The sequence below is a fragment of the Euprymna scolopes genome, chromosome 32 (genome assembly GCF_053919585.1).
Source record: "Euprymna scolopes isolate OS-2025 chromosome 32, ASM5391958v1, whole genome shotgun sequence".
NCBI classification, from domain to species: Eukaryota; Metazoa; Mollusca; class Cephalopoda; order Sepiida; family Sepiolidae; genus Euprymna; species Euprymna scolopes.
This window is the reverse complement of record NC_136513.1, coordinates 52,034,768-52,046,829: the sequence shown is the minus strand read 5'-3', so window position 1 is coordinate 52,046,829 and position 12,062 is coordinate 52,034,768. Positions and strand designations below refer to the sequence as shown.

Genomic DNA, 12,062 nt, shown 5'->3' with positions numbered 1-12,062 from the left:
TGGATGTGGATTTTTGCCTAATCGTCTTTTCGCTTAAATGCAAAAGTAGATGCCCCAGGTGAGGATCGAACTCACGACCCTCAGATAGCTCAGGCTAAGATACATGATTATGAGACTGACGCGCTGCCTACTGCGCTACCGAGGCATTCAATGGCCAGCACACACAAAACAATACATAGGCATTCTTTTGCCAAGCACTTTTAAACTTAATTGTTTCTTCGCTTTTCATCTACACACATATATAAAGGTATACTCATGCAAAAAATATGTATAAAATTTCAGTTGGATGTGGATTTTTGCCTAATCGTCTTTTCAATAAAAACCAAATGTAGATGCCCCAGGTGAGGATCGAACTCACGACCTTCAGATAGCTCAGGCTAAGATACATGATTATGAGACTGACGCGCTGCCTACTGCGCTACCGAGGCATTCAACGGCCAGCACACACAAAACAATACATAGCCATTCTTTTGCCAAGAACATTTTAACTTAATTGTTTCTTCGCTTTTAATCTACACACATATAAAGGTATACTCATGCAAAAAATATGTATAAAATTTCAGTTGGATGTGGATTTTTGCCTAATCGTCTTGTAACTAAAAACCAAAAGTAGATGCCCCAGGTGAGGATCGAACTCACGACCTTCAGATAGCTCAGGCTAAGATACATTATTATGAGACTGACGCTCTGCCTTCTGCGCTACCGAGGCATTCAACGGCTAACACACACAAAACAATACATAGGCATTCTTTTGCCAAGCACTTTTAAACTTAATTGTTTCTTCGCTTTTCATCTACACACATATATAAAGGTATACACATGCAAAAAATATGTATAAAATTTCAGTTGGATGTGGATTTTTGCCTAATCGTCTTTTCGCTTAAATGCAAAAGTAGATGCCCCAGGTGAGGATCGAACTCACGACCTTCAGATAGCTCAGGCTAAGATACATGATTATGAGACTGACGCGCTGCCTACTGCGCTACCGAGGCATTCAACGGCCAGCACACACAAAACAATACATAGGCATTCTTTTGCCAAGAACATTTTAACTTAATTGTTTCTTCGCTTTTAATCTACACACATATAAAGGTATACTCATGCAAAAAAAATGTATAGAATTTCAGTTGGATGTGGATTTTTGCCTAATCGTCATGTAACTAAAAACTAAAAGTAGATGCCCCAGGTGAGGATCGAACTCACGACCTTCAGATAGCTCAGGCTAAGATACATGATTATGAGACTGACGCGCTGCCTACTGCGCTACCGAGGCATTCAACGGCCAGCACACACAAAACAATACACAGGTATTCTTTTGCCAAGCACTTTTAAACTTAATTGTTTCTTCGCTTTTCATCTACACACATATATAAAGGTATACACATGCAAAAAATATGTATAAAATTTCAGTTGGATGTGGATTTTTGCCTAATCGTCTTTTCGCTTAAATGCAAAAGTAGATGCCCCAGGTGAGGATCGAACTCACGACCTTCAGATAGCTCAGGCTAAGATACATTATTATGAGACTGACGCGCTGCCTACTGCGCTACCGAGGCATTCAACGGCCAGCACACACAAAACAATACATAGGCATTCTTTTGCCAAGCACTTTTAAACTTAATTGTTTCTTCGCTTTTCATCTACACACATATATAAAGGTATACACATGCAAAAAATATGTATAAAATTTCAGTTGGATGTGGATTTTTGCCTAATCGTCTTTTCGCTTAAATGCAAAAGTAGATGCCCCAGGTGAGGATCGAACTCACGACCTTCAGATAGCTCAGGCTAAGATACATTATTATGAGACTGACGCGCTGCCTACTGCGCTACCGAGGCATTCAACGGCCAGCACACACAAAACAATACATAGGCATTCTTTTGCCAAGCACTTTAAAACTTAATTGTTTCTTCGCTTTTCATCTACACACATATATAAAGGTATACACATGCAAAAAATATGTATAAAATTTCAGTTGGATGTGGATTTTTGCCTAATCGTCTTTTCAATAAAAACCAAATGTAGATGCCCCAGGTGAGGATCGAACTCACGACCTTCAGATAGCTCAGGCTAAGATACATGATTATGAGACTGACGCGCTGCCTACTGCGCTACCGAGGCATTCAACGGCCAGCACACACAAAACAATACATAGGCATTCTTTTGCCAAGAACATTTTTACTTAATTGTTTCTTCGCTTTTAATCTACACACATATAAAGGTATACTCATGCAAAAAATATGTATAAAATTTCAGTTGGATGTGAATTTTTGCCTAATCGTCTTGTAACTAAAAACCAAAAGTAGATGCCCCAGGTGAGGATCGAACTCACGACCTTCAGATAGCTCAGGCTAAGATACATGATTATGAGACTGACGCGCTGCCTACTGCGCTACCGAGGCATTCAACGGCCAGCACACACAAAACAATACACAGGTATACTTTTGCCAAGCACTTTTAAACTTAATTGTTTCTTCGCTTTTCATCTACACACATATATAAAGGTATACACATGCAAAAAATATGTATAAAATTTCAGTTGGATGTGGATTTTTGCCTAATCGTCTTTTCGCTTAAATGCAAAAGTAGATGCCCCAGGTGAGGATCGAACTCACGACCTTCAGATAGCTCAGGCTAAGATACATGATTATGAGACTGACGCGCTGCCTACTGCGCTACCGAGGCATTCAACGGCCAGCACACACAAAACAATACATAGGCATTCTTTTGCCAAGCACTTTTAAACTCAATTGTTTCTTCGCTTTTCATCTACACACATATATAAAGGTATATTCATGCAAAAAAATATGTATAAAATTTCAGTTGGATGTGGATTTTTGCCTAATCGTCTTTTCGCTTAAATGCAAAAGTAGATGCCCCAGGTGAGGATCGAACTCACGACCTTCAGATAGCTCAGGCTAAGATACATGATTATGAGACTGACGCGCTGCCTACTGCGCTACCGAGGCATTCAACGGCCAGCACACACAAAACAATACATAGGCATTCTTTTGCCAAGCACTTTTAAACTCAATTGTTTCTTCGCTTTTCATCTACACACATATATAAAGGTATACTCATGCAAAAAAATATGTATAAAATTTCAGTTGGATGTGGATTTTTGCCTAATCGTCTTTTCGCTTAAATGCAAAAGTAGATGCCCCAGGTGAGGATCGAACTCACGACCTTCAGATAGCTCAGGCTAAGATACATGATTATGAGACTGACGCGCTGCCTACTGCGCTACCGAGGCATTCAACGGCCAGCACACACAAAACAATACATAGGAAATCTTTTGCCAAGCACTTTTAAACTTAATTGTTTCTTCGCTTTTAATCTACACACATATATAAAGGTATACACATGCAAAAAATATGTATAAAATTTCAGTTGGATGTGGATTTTTGCCTAATCGTCTTTTCACTTAAAAGCAAAAGTTGATGCCCCAGGTGAGGATCGAACTCACGACCTTCAGATAGCTCAGGCTAAGATACATGATTATGAGACTGACGCGCTGCCTACTGCGCTACCGAGGCATTCAACGGCCAGCACACACAAAACAATACATAGGCATTCTTTTGCCAAGCACTTTTAAACTCAATTGTTTCTTCGCTTTTCATCTACACACATATATAAAGGTATACTCATGCAAAAAATATGTATAAAATTTCAGTTGGATGTGGATTTTTGCCTAATCGTCTTTTCGCTTAAATGCAAAAGTAGATGCCCCAGGTGAGGATCGAACTCACGACCTTCAGATAGCTCAGGCTAAGATACATGATTATGAGACTGACGCGCTGCCTACTGCGCTACCGAGGCATTCAACGGCCAGCACACACAAAACAATACATAGGAAATCTTTTGCCAAGCACTTTTAAACTTAATTGTTTCTTCGCTTTTAATCTACACACATATATAAAGGTATACACATGCAAAAAATATGTATAAAATTTCAGTTGGATGTGGATTTTTGCCTAATCGTCTTTTCACTTAAAAGCAAAAGTTGATGCCCCAGGTGAGGATCGAACTCACGACCTTCAGATAGCTCAGGCTAAGATACATGATTATGAGACTGACGCGCTGCCTACTGCGCTACCGAGGCATTCAACGGCCAGCACACACAAAACAATACATAGGCATTCTTTTGCCAAGCACTTTTAAACTCAATTGTTTCTTCGCTTTTCATCTACACACATATATAAAGGTATACTCATGCAAAAAAATATGTATAAAATTTCAGTTGGATGTGGATTTTTGCCTAATCGTCTTTTCGCTTAAATGCAAAAGTAGATGCCCCAGGTGAGGATCGAACTCACGACCTTCAGATAGCTCAGGCTAAGATACATGATTATGAGACTGACGCGCTGCCTACTGCGCTACCGAGGCATTCAACGGCCAGCACACACAAAACAATACACAGGTATTCTTTTGCCAAGCACTTTTAAACTTAATTGTTTCTTCGCTTTTGATCTACACACATATATAAAGGTATACTCATGCAAAAAATATGTATAAAATTGCAGTTGGATGTGGATTTTTGCCTAATCGTCTTTTCACTTAAAAGCAATCGTAGATGCCCCAGGTGAGGATCGAACTCACGACCTTCAGATAGCTCAGGCTAAGATACATGATTATGAGACTGACGCGCTGCCTACTGCGCTACCGAGGCATTCAACGTCCAGCACACACAAAACAATACATAGGCATTCTTTTGCAAAGCAATTTTTAACTTAATTGTTTCTTCGCTTTTAATCTACACACATATATAAAGGTATACTCATGCAAAAAATATGTATAAAATTTCAGTTGGATGTGGATTTTTGCCTAATCGTCTTTTCAATAAAAACCAAATGTAGATGCCCCAGGTGAGGATCGAACTCACGACCTTCAGATAGCTCAGGCTAAGATACATGATTATGAGACTGACGCGCTGCCTACTGCGCTACCGAGGCATTCAACGGCCAGCACGCACAAAACAATACATAGGCATTCTTTTGCCAAGAACATTTTAACTTAATTGTTTCTTCGCTTTTAATCTACACACATATAAAGGTATACTCATGCAAAAAATATGTATAAAATTTCAGTTGGATGTGAATTTTTGCCTAATCGTCTTGTAACTAAAAACCAAAAGTAGATGCCCCAGGTGAGGATCGAACTCACGACCTTCAGATAGCTCAGGCTAAGATACATGATTATGAGACTGACGCGCTGCCTACTGCGCTACCGAGGCATTCAACGGCCAGCACACACAAAACAATACACAGGTATACTTTTGCCAAGCACTTTTAAACTTAATTGTTTCTTCGCTTTTCATCTACACACATATATAAAGGTATACACATGCAAAAAATATGTATAAAATTTCAGTTGGATGTGGATTTTTGCCTAATCGTCTTTTCGCTTAAATGCAAAAGTAGATGCCCCAGGTGAGGATCGAACTCACGACCTTCAGATAGCTCAGGCTAAGATACATGATTATGAGACTGACGCGCTGCCTACTGCGCTACCGAGGCATTCAACGGCCAGCACACACAAAACAATACATAGGCATTCTTTTGCCAAGCACTTTTAAACTTAATTGTTTCTTCGCTTTTCATCTACACACATATATAAAGGTATACACATGCAAAAAATATGTATAAAATTTCAGTTGGATGTGGATTTTTGCCTAATCGTCTTTTCGCTTAAATGCAAAAGTAGATGCCCCAGGTGAGGATCGAACTCACGACCTTCAGATAGCTCAGGCTAAGATACATGATTATGAGACTGACGCGCTGCCTACTGCACTACCGAGGCATTCAACGGCCAGCACACACAAAACAATACATAGGCATTCTTTTGCCAAGCACTTTTTAACTTAATTGTTTCTTCGCTTTTAATCTACACACATATATAAAGGTATACTCATGCAAAAAATATGTATAAAATTTCAGTTGGATGTGGATTTTTGCCTAATCGTCTTTTCAATAAAAACCAAATGTAGATGCCCCAGGTGAGGATCGAACTCACGACCTTCAGATAGCTCAGGCTAAGATACATGATTATGAGACTGACGCGCTGCCTACTGCGCTACCGAGGCATTCAACGGCCAGCACACACAAAACAATACATAGGCATTCTTTTGCCAAGAACATTTTAACTTAATTGTTTCTTCGCTTTTAATCTACACACATATAAAGGTATACTCATGCAAAAAATATGTATAAAATTTCAGTTGGATGTGAATTTTTGCCTAATCGTCTTGTAACTAAAAACCAAAAGTAGATGCCCCAGGTGAGGATCGAACTCACGACCTTCAGATAGCTCAGGCTAAGATACATGATTATGAGACTGACGCGCTGCCTACTGCGCTACCGAGGCATTCAACGGCCAGCACACACAAAACAATACACAGGTATACTTTTGCCAAGCACTTTTAAACTTAATTGTTTCTTCGCTTTTCATCTACACACATATATAAAGGTATACACATGCAAAAAATATGTATAAAATTTCAGTTGGATGTGGATTTTTGCCTAATCGTCTTTTCGCTTAAATGCAAAAGTAGATGCCCCAGGTGAGGATCGAACTCACGACCTTCAGATAGCTCAGGCTAAGATACATGATTATGAGACTGACGCGCTGCCTACTGCGCTACCGAGGCATTCAACGGCCAGCACACACAAAACAATACATAGGCATTCTTTTGCCAAGCACTTTTAAACTCAATTGTTTCTTCGCTTTTCATCTACACACATATATAAAGGTATATTCATGCAAAAAAATATGTATAAAATTTCAGTTGGATGTGGATTTTTGCCTAATCGTCTTTTCGCTTAAATGCAAAAGTAGATGCCCCAGGTGAGGATCGAACTCACGACCTTCAGATAGCTCAGGCTAAGATACATGATTATGAGACTGACGCGCTGCCTACTGCGCTACCGAGGCATTCAACGGCCAGCACACACAAAACAATACACAGGTATTCTTTTGCAAAGCACTTTTAAACTTAATTGTTTCTTCGCTTTTAATCTACACACATATATAAAGGTATACTCATGCAAAAAATATGTATAAAATTTCAGTTGGATGTGGATTTTTGCCTAATCGTCTTTTAACTAAAAACCAAAAGTAGATGCCCCAGGTGAGGATCGAACTCACGAACTTCAGATAGCTCAGGCTAAGATACATGATTATGAGACTGACGCGCTGCCTACTGCGCTACCGAGGCATTCAACGGCCAGCACACACAAAACAATACACAGGTATTCTTTTGCAAAGCACTTTTAAACTTAATTGTTTCTTCGCTTTTCATCTACACACATATATAAAGGTATACTCATGCAAAAAATATGTATAAAATTTCAGTTGGATGTGGATTTTTGCCTAATCGTCTTTTAACTAAAAACCAAAAGTAGATGCCCCAGGTGAGGATCGAACTCACGAACTTCAGATAGCTCAGGCTAAGATACATGATTATGAGACTGACGCGCTGCCTACTGCGCTACCGAGGCATTCAACGGCCAGCACACACAAAACAATACACAGGTATTCTTTTGCAAAGCACTTTTAAACTTAATTGTTTCTTCGCTTTTAATCTACACACATATATAAAGGTATACTCATGCAAAAAATATGTATAAAATTTCAGTTGGATGTGGATTTTTGCCTAATCGTCTTTTAACTAAAAACCAAAAGTAGATGCCCCAGGTGAGGATCGAACTCACGAACTTCAGATAGCTCAGGCTAAGATACATGATTATGAGACTGACGCGCTGCCTACTGCGCTACCGAGGCATTCAACGGCCAGCACACACAAAACAATACACAGGTATTCTTTTGCAAAGCACTTTTAAACTTAATTGTTTCTTCGCTTTTAATCTACACACATATATAAAGGTATACTCATGCAAAAAATATGTATAAAATTTCAGTTGGATGTGGATTTTTGCCTAATCGTCTTTTAACTAAAAACCAAAAGTAGATGCCCCAGGTGAGGATCGAACTCACGAACTTCAGATAGCTCAGGCTAAGATACATGATTATGAGACTGACGCGCTGCCTACTGCGCTACCGAGGCATTCAACGGCCAGCACACACAAAACAATACACAGGTATTCTTTTGCAAAGCACTTTTAAACTTAATTGTTTCTTCGCTTTTAATCTACACACATATATAAAGGTATACTCATGCAAAAAATATGTATAAAATTTCAGTTGGATGTGGATTTTTGCCTAATCGTCTTTTAACTAAAAACCAAAAGTAGATGCCCCAGGTGAGGATCGAACTCACGAACTTCAGATAGCTCAGGCTAAGATACATGATTATGAGACTGACGCGCTGCCTACTGCGCTACCGAGGCATTCAACGGCCAGCACACACAAAACAATACATAGGAAATCTTTTGCCAAGCACTTTTAAACTTAATTGTTTCTTCGCTTTTAATCTACACACATATATAAAGGTATACACATGCAAAAAATATGTATAAAATTTCAGTTGGATGTGGATTTTTGCCTAATCGTCTTTTCACTTAAAAGCAAAAGTTGATGCCCCAGGTGAGGATCGAACTCACGACCTTCAGATAGCTCAGGCTAAGATACATGATTATGAGACTGACGCGCTGCCTACTGCGCTACCGAGGCATTCAACGGCCAGCACACACAAAACAATACATAGGCATTCTTTTGCCAAGCACTTTTAAACTTAATTGTTTCTACGCTTTTAATCTACACACATATATAAAGGTATACCTATGCAAAAAATATGTATAAAATTTCAGTTGGATGTGGATTTTTGCCTAATCGTCTTTTCGCTTAAATGCAAAAGTAGATGCCCCAGGTGAGGATCGAACTCACGACCTTCAGATAGCTCAGGCTAAGATACATGATTATGAGACTGACGCGCTGCCTACTGCGCTACCGAGGCATTCAACGGCCAGCACACACAAAACAATACACAGGTATTCTTTTGCCAAGCACTTTTAAACTTAATTGTTTCTTCGCTTTTAATCTACACACATATATAAAGGTATACTCATGCAAAAAATATGTATAAAATTTCAGTTGGATGTGGATTTTTGCCTAATCGTCTTTTAACTAAAAACCAAAAGTAGATGCCCCAGGTGAGGATCGAACTCACGAACTTCAGATAGCTCAGGCTAAGATACATGATTATGAGACTGACGCGCTGCCTACTGCGCTACCGAGGCATTCAACGGCCAGCACACACAAAACAATACACAGGTATTCTTTTGCCAAGCACTTTTAAACTTAATTGTTTCTTCGCTTTTAATCTACACACATATATAAAGGTATACTCATGCAAAAAATATGTATAAAATTGCAGTTGGATGTGGATTTTTGCCTAATCGTCTTTTCACTTAAAAGCAATCGTAGATGCCCCAGGTGAGGATCGAACTCACGACCTTCAGATAGCTCAGGCTAAGATACATGATTATGAGACTGACGCGCTGCCTACTGCGCTACCGAGGCATTCAACGTCCAGCACACACAAAACAATACATAGGCATGCTTTTGCAAAGCACTTTTTAACTTAATTGTTTCTTCGCTTTTCATCTACACACATATATAAAGGTATACACATGCAAAAAATATGTATAAAATTTCAGTTGGATGTGGATTTTTGCCTAATCGTCTTTTCGCTTAAATGCAAAAGTAGATGCCCCAGGTGAGGATCGAACTCACGACCTTCAGATAGCTCAGGCTAAGATACATGATTATGAGACTGACGCGCTGCCTACTGCGCTACCGAGGCATTCAACGGCCAGCACACACAAAACAATACATAGGCATTCTTTTGCCAAGCACTTTTAAACTTAATTGTTTCTTCGCTTTTAATCTACACACATATATAAAGGTATACTCATGCAAAAAATATGTATAAAATTTCAGTTGGATGTGGATTTTTGCCTAATCGTCTTTTCAATAAAAACCAAATGTAGATGCCCCAGGTGAGGATCGAACTCACGACCTTCAGATAGCTCAGGCTAAGATACATGATTATGAGACTGACGCGCTGCCTACTGCGCTACCGAGGCATTCAACGGCCAGCACACACAAAACAATACATAGGCATTCTTTTGCCAAGAACATTTTAACTTAATTGTTTCTTCGCTTTTAATCTACACACATATAAAGGTATACTCATGCAAAAAATATGTATAAAATTTCAGTTGGATGTGAATTTTTGCCTAATCGTCTTGTAACTAAAAACCAAAAGTAGATGCCCCAGGTGAGGATCGAACTCACGACCTTCAGATAGCTCAGGCTAAGATACATGATTATGAGACTGACGCGCTGCCTACTGCGCTACCGAGGCATTCAACGGCCAGCACACACAAAACAATACATAGGCATTCTTTTGCCAAGCACTTTTAAACTTAATTGTTTCTTCGCTTTTCATCTACACACATATATAAAGGTATACACATGCAAAAAATATGTATAAAATTTCAGTTGGATGTGGATTTTTGCCTAATCGTCTTTTCGCTTAAATGCAAAAGTAGATGCCCCAGGTGAGGATCGAACTCACGACCTTCAGATAGCTCAGGCTAAGATACATGATTATGAGACTGACGCGCTGCCTACTGCGCTACCGAGGCATTCAACGGCCAGCACACACAAAACAATACATAGGCATTCTTTTGCCAAGCACTTTTAAACTTAATTGTTTCTTCGCTTTTAATCTACACACATATATAAAGGTATACTCATGCAAAAAATATGTATAAAATTTCAGTTGGATGTGGATTTTTGCCTAATCGTCTTTTCAATAAAAACCAAATGTAGATGCCCCAGGTGAGGATCGAACTCACGACCTTCAGATAGCTCAGGCTAAGATACATGATTATGAGACTGACGCGCTGCCTACTGCGCTACCGAGGCATTCAACGGCCAGCACACACAAAACAATACATAGGCATTCTTTTGCCAAGAACATTTTAACTTAATTGTTTCTTCGCTTTTAATCTACACACATATAAAGGTATACTCATGCAAAAAATATGTATAAAATTTCAGTTGGATGTGAATTTTTGCCTAATCGTCTTGTAACTAAAAACCAAAAGTAGATGCCCCAGGTGAGGATCGAACTCACGACCTTCAGATAGCTCAGGCTAAGATACATGATTATGAGACTGACGCGCTGCCTACTGCGCTACCGAGGCATTCAACGGCCAGCACACACAAAACAATACACAGGTATACTTTTGCCAAGCACTTTTAAACTTAATTGTTTCTTCGCTTTTCATCTACACACATATATAAAGGTATACACATGCAAAAAATATGTATAAAATTTCAGTTGGATGTGGATTTTTGCCTAATCGTCTTTTCGCTTAAATGCAAAAGTAGATGCCCCAGGTGAGGATCGAACTCACGACCTTCAGATAGCTCAGGCTAAGATACATGATTATGAGACTGACGCGCTGCCTACTGCGCTACCGAGGCATTCAACGGCCAGCACACACAAAACAATACATAGGCATTCTTTTGCCAAGCACTTTTAAACTTAATTGTTTCTTCGCTTTTCATCTACACACATATATAAAGGTATACACATGCAAAAAATATGTATAAAATTTCAGTTGGATGTGGATTTTTGCCTAATCGTCTTTTCGCTTAAATGCAAAAGTAGATGCCCCAGGTGAGGATCGAACTCACGACCTTCAGATAGCTCAGGCTAAGATACATGATTATGAGACTGACGCGCTGCCTACTGCGCTACCGAGGCATTCAACGGCCAGCACACACAAAACAATACATAGGCATTCTTTTGCCAAGCACTTTTAAACTTAGTTGTCTCTTCGCTTTTCATCTACACACATATATAAAGGTATACTCATGCAAAAAATATGTATAAAATTTCAGTTGGATGTGGATTTTTGCCTAATCGTCTTATCACTTAAAAGCAATCGTAGATGCCCCAGGTGAGGATCGAACTCACGACCGTCAGATAGCTCAGACTAAGATACATGATTATGAAACTGACGCGCTGCCTACTGCGCTACCGAGGCATTCAACGGCCAGCACACACAAAACAATACATAGGCATTCT

At 39.4% G+C, this 12,062-nt stretch overlaps 42 non-coding genes across 42 annotated transcripts; all 42 read right to left on the bottom strand.

The window, feature by feature from the left end:
• Positions 1–50: 50 nt before the first annotated feature.
• Trnam-cau (transfer RNA methionine (anticodon CAU)) lies at positions 51–145 on the bottom strand. The gene is made up of 2 exons: positions 109–145; positions 51–86 (listed from the first exon to the last, which is right to left on the bottom strand). It is a non-coding gene; the product is annotated as a tRNA-Met (tRNA).
• Positions 146–333: 188 nt separating this feature from the next.
• Positions 334–428, bottom strand: Trnam-cau (transfer RNA methionine (anticodon CAU)). The gene is made up of 2 exons: positions 392–428; positions 334–369 (listed from the first exon to the last, which is right to left on the bottom strand). It is a non-coding gene; the product is annotated as a tRNA-Met (tRNA).
• A 469-nt stretch (positions 429–897) lies between these two features.
• Trnam-cau (transfer RNA methionine (anticodon CAU)) lies at positions 898–992 on the bottom strand. Its single transcript has 2 exons — positions 956–992; positions 898–933 (listed from the first exon to the last, which is right to left on the bottom strand). It is a non-coding gene; the product is annotated as a tRNA-Met (tRNA).
• Positions 993–1,178: 186 nt separating this feature from the next.
• Positions 1,179–1,273, bottom strand: Trnam-cau (transfer RNA methionine (anticodon CAU)). The gene is made up of 2 exons: positions 1,237–1,273; positions 1,179–1,214 (listed from the first exon to the last, which is right to left on the bottom strand). It is a non-coding gene; the product is annotated as a tRNA-Met (tRNA).
• Positions 1,274–1,461: 188 nt separating this feature from the next.
• Trnam-cau (transfer RNA methionine (anticodon CAU)) lies at positions 1,462–1,556 on the bottom strand. Its single transcript has 2 exons — positions 1,520–1,556; positions 1,462–1,497 (listed from the first exon to the last, which is right to left on the bottom strand). It is a non-coding gene; the product is annotated as a tRNA-Met (tRNA).
• A 188-nt stretch (positions 1,557–1,744) lies between these two features.
• Positions 1,745–1,839, bottom strand: Trnam-cau (transfer RNA methionine (anticodon CAU)). Its single transcript has 2 exons — positions 1,803–1,839; positions 1,745–1,780 (listed from the first exon to the last, which is right to left on the bottom strand). It is a non-coding gene; the product is annotated as a tRNA-Met (tRNA).
• A 188-nt stretch (positions 1,840–2,027) lies between these two features.
• Positions 2,028–2,122, bottom strand: Trnam-cau (transfer RNA methionine (anticodon CAU)). Its single transcript has 2 exons — positions 2,086–2,122; positions 2,028–2,063 (listed from the first exon to the last, which is right to left on the bottom strand). It is a non-coding gene; the product is annotated as a tRNA-Met (tRNA).
• Positions 2,123–2,308: 186 nt separating this feature from the next.
• Positions 2,309–2,403, bottom strand: Trnam-cau (transfer RNA methionine (anticodon CAU)). The gene is made up of 2 exons: positions 2,367–2,403; positions 2,309–2,344 (listed from the first exon to the last, which is right to left on the bottom strand). It is a non-coding gene; the product is annotated as a tRNA-Met (tRNA).
• A 188-nt stretch (positions 2,404–2,591) lies between these two features.
• Trnam-cau (transfer RNA methionine (anticodon CAU)) lies at positions 2,592–2,686 on the bottom strand. Its single transcript has 2 exons — positions 2,650–2,686; positions 2,592–2,627 (listed from the first exon to the last, which is right to left on the bottom strand). It is a non-coding gene; the product is annotated as a tRNA-Met (tRNA).
• Positions 2,687–2,875: 189 nt separating this feature from the next.
• On the bottom strand, positions 2,876–2,970 carry Trnam-cau (transfer RNA methionine (anticodon CAU)). The gene is made up of 2 exons: positions 2,934–2,970; positions 2,876–2,911 (listed from the first exon to the last, which is right to left on the bottom strand). It is a non-coding gene; the product is annotated as a tRNA-Met (tRNA).
• Positions 2,971–3,159: 189 nt separating this feature from the next.
• On the bottom strand, positions 3,160–3,254 carry Trnam-cau (transfer RNA methionine (anticodon CAU)). The gene is made up of 2 exons: positions 3,218–3,254; positions 3,160–3,195 (listed from the first exon to the last, which is right to left on the bottom strand). It is a non-coding gene; the product is annotated as a tRNA-Met (tRNA).
• Positions 3,255–3,442: 188 nt separating this feature from the next.
• Trnam-cau (transfer RNA methionine (anticodon CAU)) lies at positions 3,443–3,537 on the bottom strand. Its single transcript has 2 exons — positions 3,501–3,537; positions 3,443–3,478 (listed from the first exon to the last, which is right to left on the bottom strand). It is a non-coding gene; the product is annotated as a tRNA-Met (tRNA).
• A 188-nt stretch (positions 3,538–3,725) lies between these two features.
• Positions 3,726–3,820, bottom strand: Trnam-cau (transfer RNA methionine (anticodon CAU)). Its single transcript has 2 exons — positions 3,784–3,820; positions 3,726–3,761 (listed from the first exon to the last, which is right to left on the bottom strand). It is a non-coding gene; the product is annotated as a tRNA-Met (tRNA).
• A 188-nt stretch (positions 3,821–4,008) lies between these two features.
• Positions 4,009–4,103, bottom strand: Trnam-cau (transfer RNA methionine (anticodon CAU)). Its single transcript has 2 exons — positions 4,067–4,103; positions 4,009–4,044 (listed from the first exon to the last, which is right to left on the bottom strand). It is a non-coding gene; the product is annotated as a tRNA-Met (tRNA).
• Positions 4,104–4,292: 189 nt separating this feature from the next.
• Positions 4,293–4,387, bottom strand: Trnam-cau (transfer RNA methionine (anticodon CAU)). Its single transcript has 2 exons — positions 4,351–4,387; positions 4,293–4,328 (listed from the first exon to the last, which is right to left on the bottom strand). It is a non-coding gene; the product is annotated as a tRNA-Met (tRNA).
• A 188-nt stretch (positions 4,388–4,575) lies between these two features.
• Positions 4,576–4,670, bottom strand: Trnam-cau (transfer RNA methionine (anticodon CAU)). Its single transcript has 2 exons — positions 4,634–4,670; positions 4,576–4,611 (listed from the first exon to the last, which is right to left on the bottom strand). It is a non-coding gene; the product is annotated as a tRNA-Met (tRNA).
• A 188-nt stretch (positions 4,671–4,858) lies between these two features.
• Trnam-cau (transfer RNA methionine (anticodon CAU)) lies at positions 4,859–4,953 on the bottom strand. Its single transcript has 2 exons — positions 4,917–4,953; positions 4,859–4,894 (listed from the first exon to the last, which is right to left on the bottom strand). It is a non-coding gene; the product is annotated as a tRNA-Met (tRNA).
• Positions 4,954–5,139: 186 nt separating this feature from the next.
• Trnam-cau (transfer RNA methionine (anticodon CAU)) lies at positions 5,140–5,234 on the bottom strand. Its single transcript has 2 exons — positions 5,198–5,234; positions 5,140–5,175 (listed from the first exon to the last, which is right to left on the bottom strand). It is a non-coding gene; the product is annotated as a tRNA-Met (tRNA).
• A 188-nt stretch (positions 5,235–5,422) lies between these two features.
• Positions 5,423–5,517, bottom strand: Trnam-cau (transfer RNA methionine (anticodon CAU)). Its single transcript has 2 exons — positions 5,481–5,517; positions 5,423–5,458 (listed from the first exon to the last, which is right to left on the bottom strand). It is a non-coding gene; the product is annotated as a tRNA-Met (tRNA).
• Positions 5,518–5,705: 188 nt separating this feature from the next.
• Positions 5,706–5,800, bottom strand: Trnam-cau (transfer RNA methionine (anticodon CAU)). Its single transcript has 2 exons — positions 5,764–5,800; positions 5,706–5,741 (listed from the first exon to the last, which is right to left on the bottom strand). It is a non-coding gene; the product is annotated as a tRNA-Met (tRNA).
• A 188-nt stretch (positions 5,801–5,988) lies between these two features.
• Positions 5,989–6,083, bottom strand: Trnam-cau (transfer RNA methionine (anticodon CAU)). The gene is made up of 2 exons: positions 6,047–6,083; positions 5,989–6,024 (listed from the first exon to the last, which is right to left on the bottom strand). It is a non-coding gene; the product is annotated as a tRNA-Met (tRNA).
• Positions 6,084–6,269: 186 nt separating this feature from the next.
• Trnam-cau (transfer RNA methionine (anticodon CAU)) lies at positions 6,270–6,364 on the bottom strand. Its single transcript has 2 exons — positions 6,328–6,364; positions 6,270–6,305 (listed from the first exon to the last, which is right to left on the bottom strand). It is a non-coding gene; the product is annotated as a tRNA-Met (tRNA).
• Positions 6,365–6,552: 188 nt separating this feature from the next.
• Trnam-cau (transfer RNA methionine (anticodon CAU)) lies at positions 6,553–6,647 on the bottom strand. Its single transcript has 2 exons — positions 6,611–6,647; positions 6,553–6,588 (listed from the first exon to the last, which is right to left on the bottom strand). It is a non-coding gene; the product is annotated as a tRNA-Met (tRNA).
• Positions 6,648–6,836: 189 nt separating this feature from the next.
• Positions 6,837–6,931, bottom strand: Trnam-cau (transfer RNA methionine (anticodon CAU)). The gene is made up of 2 exons: positions 6,895–6,931; positions 6,837–6,872 (listed from the first exon to the last, which is right to left on the bottom strand). It is a non-coding gene; the product is annotated as a tRNA-Met (tRNA).
• A 188-nt stretch (positions 6,932–7,119) lies between these two features.
• On the bottom strand, positions 7,120–7,214 carry Trnam-cau (transfer RNA methionine (anticodon CAU)). The gene is made up of 2 exons: positions 7,178–7,214; positions 7,120–7,155 (listed from the first exon to the last, which is right to left on the bottom strand). It is a non-coding gene; the product is annotated as a tRNA-Met (tRNA).
• A 188-nt stretch (positions 7,215–7,402) lies between these two features.
• Trnam-cau (transfer RNA methionine (anticodon CAU)) lies at positions 7,403–7,497 on the bottom strand. The gene is made up of 2 exons: positions 7,461–7,497; positions 7,403–7,438 (listed from the first exon to the last, which is right to left on the bottom strand). It is a non-coding gene; the product is annotated as a tRNA-Met (tRNA).
• A 188-nt stretch (positions 7,498–7,685) lies between these two features.
• Positions 7,686–7,780, bottom strand: Trnam-cau (transfer RNA methionine (anticodon CAU)). The gene is made up of 2 exons: positions 7,744–7,780; positions 7,686–7,721 (listed from the first exon to the last, which is right to left on the bottom strand). It is a non-coding gene; the product is annotated as a tRNA-Met (tRNA).
• A 188-nt stretch (positions 7,781–7,968) lies between these two features.
• Trnam-cau (transfer RNA methionine (anticodon CAU)) lies at positions 7,969–8,063 on the bottom strand. The gene is made up of 2 exons: positions 8,027–8,063; positions 7,969–8,004 (listed from the first exon to the last, which is right to left on the bottom strand). It is a non-coding gene; the product is annotated as a tRNA-Met (tRNA).
• A 188-nt stretch (positions 8,064–8,251) lies between these two features.
• On the bottom strand, positions 8,252–8,346 carry Trnam-cau (transfer RNA methionine (anticodon CAU)). Its single transcript has 2 exons — positions 8,310–8,346; positions 8,252–8,287 (listed from the first exon to the last, which is right to left on the bottom strand). It is a non-coding gene; the product is annotated as a tRNA-Met (tRNA).
• A 188-nt stretch (positions 8,347–8,534) lies between these two features.
• Trnam-cau (transfer RNA methionine (anticodon CAU)) lies at positions 8,535–8,629 on the bottom strand. The gene is made up of 2 exons: positions 8,593–8,629; positions 8,535–8,570 (listed from the first exon to the last, which is right to left on the bottom strand). It is a non-coding gene; the product is annotated as a tRNA-Met (tRNA).
• Positions 8,630–8,817: 188 nt separating this feature from the next.
• On the bottom strand, positions 8,818–8,912 carry Trnam-cau (transfer RNA methionine (anticodon CAU)). The gene is made up of 2 exons: positions 8,876–8,912; positions 8,818–8,853 (listed from the first exon to the last, which is right to left on the bottom strand). It is a non-coding gene; the product is annotated as a tRNA-Met (tRNA).
• A 188-nt stretch (positions 8,913–9,100) lies between these two features.
• Positions 9,101–9,195, bottom strand: Trnam-cau (transfer RNA methionine (anticodon CAU)). The gene is made up of 2 exons: positions 9,159–9,195; positions 9,101–9,136 (listed from the first exon to the last, which is right to left on the bottom strand). It is a non-coding gene; the product is annotated as a tRNA-Met (tRNA).
• A 188-nt stretch (positions 9,196–9,383) lies between these two features.
• Trnam-cau (transfer RNA methionine (anticodon CAU)) lies at positions 9,384–9,478 on the bottom strand. The gene is made up of 2 exons: positions 9,442–9,478; positions 9,384–9,419 (listed from the first exon to the last, which is right to left on the bottom strand). It is a non-coding gene; the product is annotated as a tRNA-Met (tRNA).
• A 188-nt stretch (positions 9,479–9,666) lies between these two features.
• Positions 9,667–9,761, bottom strand: Trnam-cau (transfer RNA methionine (anticodon CAU)). The gene is made up of 2 exons: positions 9,725–9,761; positions 9,667–9,702 (listed from the first exon to the last, which is right to left on the bottom strand). It is a non-coding gene; the product is annotated as a tRNA-Met (tRNA).
• A 188-nt stretch (positions 9,762–9,949) lies between these two features.
• On the bottom strand, positions 9,950–10,044 carry Trnam-cau (transfer RNA methionine (anticodon CAU)). Its single transcript has 2 exons — positions 10,008–10,044; positions 9,950–9,985 (listed from the first exon to the last, which is right to left on the bottom strand). It is a non-coding gene; the product is annotated as a tRNA-Met (tRNA).
• Positions 10,045–10,230: 186 nt separating this feature from the next.
• On the bottom strand, positions 10,231–10,325 carry Trnam-cau (transfer RNA methionine (anticodon CAU)). The gene is made up of 2 exons: positions 10,289–10,325; positions 10,231–10,266 (listed from the first exon to the last, which is right to left on the bottom strand). It is a non-coding gene; the product is annotated as a tRNA-Met (tRNA).
• A 188-nt stretch (positions 10,326–10,513) lies between these two features.
• Positions 10,514–10,608, bottom strand: Trnam-cau (transfer RNA methionine (anticodon CAU)). The gene is made up of 2 exons: positions 10,572–10,608; positions 10,514–10,549 (listed from the first exon to the last, which is right to left on the bottom strand). It is a non-coding gene; the product is annotated as a tRNA-Met (tRNA).
• A 188-nt stretch (positions 10,609–10,796) lies between these two features.
• Trnam-cau (transfer RNA methionine (anticodon CAU)) lies at positions 10,797–10,891 on the bottom strand. Its single transcript has 2 exons — positions 10,855–10,891; positions 10,797–10,832 (listed from the first exon to the last, which is right to left on the bottom strand). It is a non-coding gene; the product is annotated as a tRNA-Met (tRNA).
• Positions 10,892–11,077: 186 nt separating this feature from the next.
• On the bottom strand, positions 11,078–11,172 carry Trnam-cau (transfer RNA methionine (anticodon CAU)). The gene is made up of 2 exons: positions 11,136–11,172; positions 11,078–11,113 (listed from the first exon to the last, which is right to left on the bottom strand). It is a non-coding gene; the product is annotated as a tRNA-Met (tRNA).
• Positions 11,173–11,360: 188 nt separating this feature from the next.
• Trnam-cau (transfer RNA methionine (anticodon CAU)) lies at positions 11,361–11,455 on the bottom strand. Its single transcript has 2 exons — positions 11,419–11,455; positions 11,361–11,396 (listed from the first exon to the last, which is right to left on the bottom strand). It is a non-coding gene; the product is annotated as a tRNA-Met (tRNA).
• A 188-nt stretch (positions 11,456–11,643) lies between these two features.
• On the bottom strand, positions 11,644–11,738 carry Trnam-cau (transfer RNA methionine (anticodon CAU)). The gene is made up of 2 exons: positions 11,702–11,738; positions 11,644–11,679 (listed from the first exon to the last, which is right to left on the bottom strand). It is a non-coding gene; the product is annotated as a tRNA-Met (tRNA).
• Positions 11,739–11,926: 188 nt separating this feature from the next.
• On the bottom strand, positions 11,927–12,021 carry Trnam-cau (transfer RNA methionine (anticodon CAU)). Its single transcript has 2 exons — positions 11,985–12,021; positions 11,927–11,962 (listed from the first exon to the last, which is right to left on the bottom strand). It is a non-coding gene; the product is annotated as a tRNA-Met (tRNA).
• Positions 12,022–12,062: the final 41 nt, after the last annotated feature.